General features: G+C 34.9%; 1 long non-coding RNA gene across 1 annotated transcript; it reads right to left on the bottom strand.

Annotated features, from left to right (window-relative positions):
* Positions 1-380: 380 nt before the first annotated feature.
* On the bottom strand, positions 381-4,823 carry LOC117929577. Its single transcript, XR_004653776.1, has 4 exons — positions 4,657-4,823; positions 2,674-3,751; positions 868-1,062; positions 381-797 (listed from the first exon to the last, which is right to left on the bottom strand). It is a non-coding gene; the product is annotated as an uncharacterized LOC117929577 (long non-coding RNA).
* Between the last annotated feature and the right edge of the window lie 330 nt (positions 4,824-5,153).

The raw sequence follows: 5,153 nt of genomic DNA, 5'->3' as shown, positions 1-5,153 counted from the left end.
TAACTCTTTAATAAATTGATGTATGTATAATTTTCCAGAAATACCGGCTTCACAACAGGGGGCAACAAGTGGAAGATACAGAGCCAGCAAATCGACAAGCAAGTTTCCAAGAGCCATGGAAACCTGAGAGCCACTCCGGAAACTCCTGGAGCACGTGGAGTTAGTCCAACTTCCCAGTTGTCCACTAAGCTTAGCGGTGCTGGGACTACTTGGAAGGCCTCTGCTGCTGACAATGCCAATAGGGTCGAAAACGAGCTATGGCCTCAGAAGCCAGTTTTGCAATTCTGGGGACACTGATGCAAACTTATTCTCCTAGAATTTTATGTGTGAGGGGTATATGTGAAGGGGTTCAGTTTGTAAGTGCTGAGGTCACACAATACAAAAAAATGAAATATTTCCAAATTGGTAATCTGTTATTTGATCTCTTTGGTAAGTTGCATGGTCTGAGTGACAAGGAACCCAACCACAAACCAGGCTCTAAAATTAGAGGCATAAAAGGATTTTTTAACTGCAAAATTCTATTAACCTTCAAAACACAAGAGAAAAAGGAAAATTATAGTTGAGGGTTTGCCTTTGGAATTTCAATGGCTGATTTGTGCTTCTTTCCATGGCCATATTTCACCTAATTCTTCCCTTCCCTGCCATCCTTTCTCCAGGATTACTGTCTTTTGTTCTTCCTCATCAAAGCTTCTGTTTAATGGCAAGAATTCCTTCAGTTCGGAATCCTTAGATTCTTCAGATTTCATACTTTGTTTCATCCTCTCGCCTTCTTGTTTCATAACCTCAAAGAGTTGGAACTGTAAAAATAAATAAATAAATAAATGACTAATCAGGAGAAGAAAGAAAAAAAAATGCATGAAAAGCAACCTGAGCAAAATTTCAGATTCTTGGGCTTTCCCATCTTCTCAGCAACCCAACATCACATGAACAATTTTCTTTGATCTGTTTCAGGTTTGATTCGGTGCTCAATTTGATCCAAATTGTTTGACTGAATACATATCCAACCCTTCTTGAATTTCTGGGACATCATTCCATAGAAGTTCACCCCACATTTTCAAGTTCCTGGTTCCACAGCAATGATAATGTGAATCAATTGATTCCTTTTTTATTTCATATAAATGAAATTTAATGAATGCTCAGCAAATTTGAAGCAATTTCTAAAAGAGACTGCAAAATTGATAACAGATGAAAATAACACAGCTTTCTCCACTGTCCCCTTTTGCAAGACAGTGCCAATAGTAACTTCAGTTTTGCCAAAAATCTGTTTCAAACTCAGTAAGATCCTTCAGAGACAAGAGACAGAAATATTGGAACTTTTGGTAAAAAAATTTCAATGCCAAGCTCATATGCTTTTGCCCCTAGTAGAATTTTGTTTCACCAGATGTCTAACTTATGTTTACCTATAAAGTTCAAAAACAGAATCCGAACAGTCTATTACTTTTAAGTCAGTGTTCTTAGAATTTAGAAATCATGATTATATTTTTCTTTATCAGAACAATCATGATTGTGGTTACTAGTACACAAACATAATATAATTTGCATCTACCATTTGCATTACAACAGGTTCATTTAACTCTATTTTGTGCAGGAGAAACTTGTCCCTTCAATGAAGATAACATATGTAACCATGGTTCAAAGAGAGATGGACTGATACAAATGGGTTTGTGCAGGACAGTAAAAATGAAAACAAATTTTACCTCATATTTTAAGAAAAATGTTATCCATCAATAAGCACAGAACATTCAGCTCAAAAAAATAAAAAAATAAAATAAAAGAAGAAGAAGAAGAAGAAAGGATTTCTTTAAACCAGGTTAGGACCAACCATGATTAGGACCCAAAACCAGGTTATGCAATTAGGCTACAATTAGCACATGGGTCTCAGATAGGTCCAAGATGTAACATGGTTTATCCAATGTTTCCATCTTAAGGACAAAATTATTAGTAACAAAGTAAGGCAATTCATTCTAGTGATTAAACCATAATGTCATTTTACATCTTAAATTGCCCTCCTCTCATATTTCTTATAAGGGTAATACGACTTACAAAAAAACTAATTATCAACTCAACATTCTCCACTCTTTCACTTCTTCTTTTTTTCCGAGTATAATTGATGATTTACAATTATACTAAGACTATTTATTTCGCCTTTTTGACACATGGATCTATGTCGAGTCTCATAAGCAAGCTGAAGCTAAATCCTGTACTTTGATTTGATACTTCAAAATTATCCACTAACTTAATTCAATGCCTAAAATATAACATGATTGAAAGCCACTTTTCAACCTATCTTTAGCAAAAATAAATATTTAATTGGTTGAGATGAACGCATGCACACACACAGCATTGCTGAGCAGTATTCAATTAATGCCTTTTACTTTTACTATTCTTTTTTCATAAAATATAATTTTGTGAAATTATTCTCCATCCAGATTCATACAATTAATTAACTACTTTATTTTCTTCATTCCTTGTTTTGTCACAAGTATTTTATTTATAGCATACACAAATGATAACTAATCACATCTAACTTATCCATTCTAGTATTATTAATATTTTATTTGCAACACCCCGTTGATGTCAAATTGTGTTACATAGGCAAGGTAACAACAGATATACGTTAGGTAAAAGTTGTGAACAGCATAAATTGGAAAGAGCCAGACAGATATACGTTACCTAGAGAACAGCAGATATGCGACAACCTGAGCAAGGATATGTGGCTATCAAAACCTGAAAGAACTTCACACGGAGAATCTCTGATGTCACCAAAGCCTTCTCTAGGGATTTTTCAATGCCCTAATCCCAATTCTCACCTTCTTCTCTCTTTTTTCATAACTCAAAACCACCCCTCCTGTTTCCTCTTGTACTCAGATTTCACCACACAGAGATCCAATAATCTTCAAGCTCTCTGGAATTGAGTTTGGGTGCCAAAAATAGACTTACATCCCCAACAACAACACCGATCTTTGGATTACCTTTCTAAAACTAAGGGTGTTTCTGAGAGATTGGAGGCACTGAATGATGATCTTGACTCTTGAGAAGTTAGAGCAAGAGATGGTCAAGATGAATGACTACAAAAACAAATCCTTATTGCACATTGATTCTCAAGTATGGTAGGCTATCTTCTAGGGGGCTCTTTGAAGTTTTTACTTTTAATGATTCTGATCAATTGGTAATTGTTTATTTACTTTATTTTCTTGTTTTCTTGGTTCCAACTGTTGAGGTTTTCAAAAAGGAAGATGAGAAGAGTAGTGAAATATGGAATCTGAAGAATCTAAGAGGCCAGTGCTGAAGGAGTTCCTGCCATTAAAGAGAAATTTTGACTAGGAGGAACAAAGGGCAGTAATACTGGAGAAAAACGGCAGAGAGAAGAACAAGATGAACTCTGATCACAAAAAGAGACAGAAATCAGCCACATAAATTCAAAGGTAAACACTAAACAATTTTTTCCTTTTTTTCCTCTAATGTTTGTGGGGGTTACGGACTAGAACATTGCAACACAAAAACCATTTCACTCCTGCCAATTAAACAAAGGAACAATCATTACATTATTCAAGGCCAATGACCCCACTTTTCTGCCAACCTCACCAAGAGCAAGACATGGAGGTTGAAGAAGGACCAAATCGATCCCTTCTTCTTCCCAGAAACTAAGGACACAAACTGGGTTGCAACTCCCATGCAGACCCATGGGCAATGGTGCCACATATAGGCTCTGAATGAATGGCCAAAGAAGAAAGGAGGAACAGTAGGCAACCTGGAAGAACAACAGAAGATGCCAGTCAGCAGAGCAGCATGCTAGTTTCATGGCCACCATGGAGCTCCTTGGTGACCCAGAAAGTTATATTTCAGTATTAGAGAATCATGAATCTGAATTTATCTTTTGTGAGAGTTTTAGCCTCTTTAGAATCTCAAACTTTACAGACAATGAAGAGAAAAGGGAAAGGGAACAAAAATATAAACTCAAGATTATTTTCTAATATGATCCCTTTTTTAAGAAAACACAAAGCCTACAAATTTTGAACCGTAGAGAAATTTGCAGAATGTTAACTATACTTCACTTTCTTTTATTTTTTTCTTAATTAAATAGGACAGTTAAATTTCTTAGAAATTTTATTCCTTAAAACCATTTTTTTTTTCTCCCTTTCCCTTTCCCTTTCCCTTTCAGTTTCGGAGAACTGGATACGAAAATTTGTGAAAGGGCATTTTGAAACTATAAAAACAAATTTCAAAAAACACAAAATTTCAAATGTTATTATTAGATTTAAGTTTCCAACGCACTTTCAATTGCAACGAAATAAGAGAATTGAATTATCATCTAATTTTTCTTTTTCCATTCCTCACCAATTTCCAAGATTTTATATGAAAATGAAGAACACCTGTTTCAGAGAATGTAGTCCTACTCCTCTACGAAACATCGCATGGTACGGTAAGTTTCTTCTTTGCTAGACCTCATGCATACCTAAATTAGGGTTTCTTTTCTCTCTACCATTTTTGATAGTTGAACATTTAGGGTATCTGGGTTCAAAAGTAGGATTGTTTATTTCAAGAAAATTTGAAGAAAAAGAATCATAAAATTTATCACTAAATTGCATTATTCAAAGGGATATCAAACGAATTTGAGGAAAAAAAAAAGGGAAAGAAAGCAGCATCGAGCCATACCTTTCCCAATGCAATGGGCATGGTGAATCTGAATCATGGACCAGTGTCATGAATAATGCAAATTCACCATGCCCTCCAGTATTTTATTATCAAACAGGAAACCCTAGGCCCTGTTTGCATGAGGCTGTGTGAGGGAGAGAAGCGACACTGCTCTGTGTATTCGAGATGTGAGGACCCTAAGATCACTAAATGTAATTGTTTTTATAGAGTCCCTACATTTTTTCTTATTTATCATGCTGTTTATATATATTTAAGTTATTTAAGTTCCTAAAGAGAAATTGAGAATTGTTTTTAAAAAATTATTTTCATAAATTGTTTTAATAATTGTTTTAACATCAAACAAATCTTAAGGTTCTTCACCTTTTGAGACTAAAACTTATTTAGTTACTCTTTGGTATTCTAGCGAAACAACATCAATTGATGAAAGTATGGTTTATGTAATGAGAAGAAGAATGTCTTCTCTTCATCTACGAGTCCTCGAGGGCTATATTATAACC

Source organism: Vitis riparia, chromosome 14, assembly GCF_004353265.1.
Source record: "Vitis riparia cultivar Riparia Gloire de Montpellier isolate 1030 chromosome 14, EGFV_Vit.rip_1.0, whole genome shotgun sequence".
Lineage (NCBI taxonomy): Eukaryota > Viridiplantae > Streptophyta > Magnoliopsida > Vitales > Vitaceae > Vitis > Vitis riparia.
Note: the sequence above shows the minus strand (reverse complement) of the source record. Positions and strands in the feature narration are given on the sequence as shown.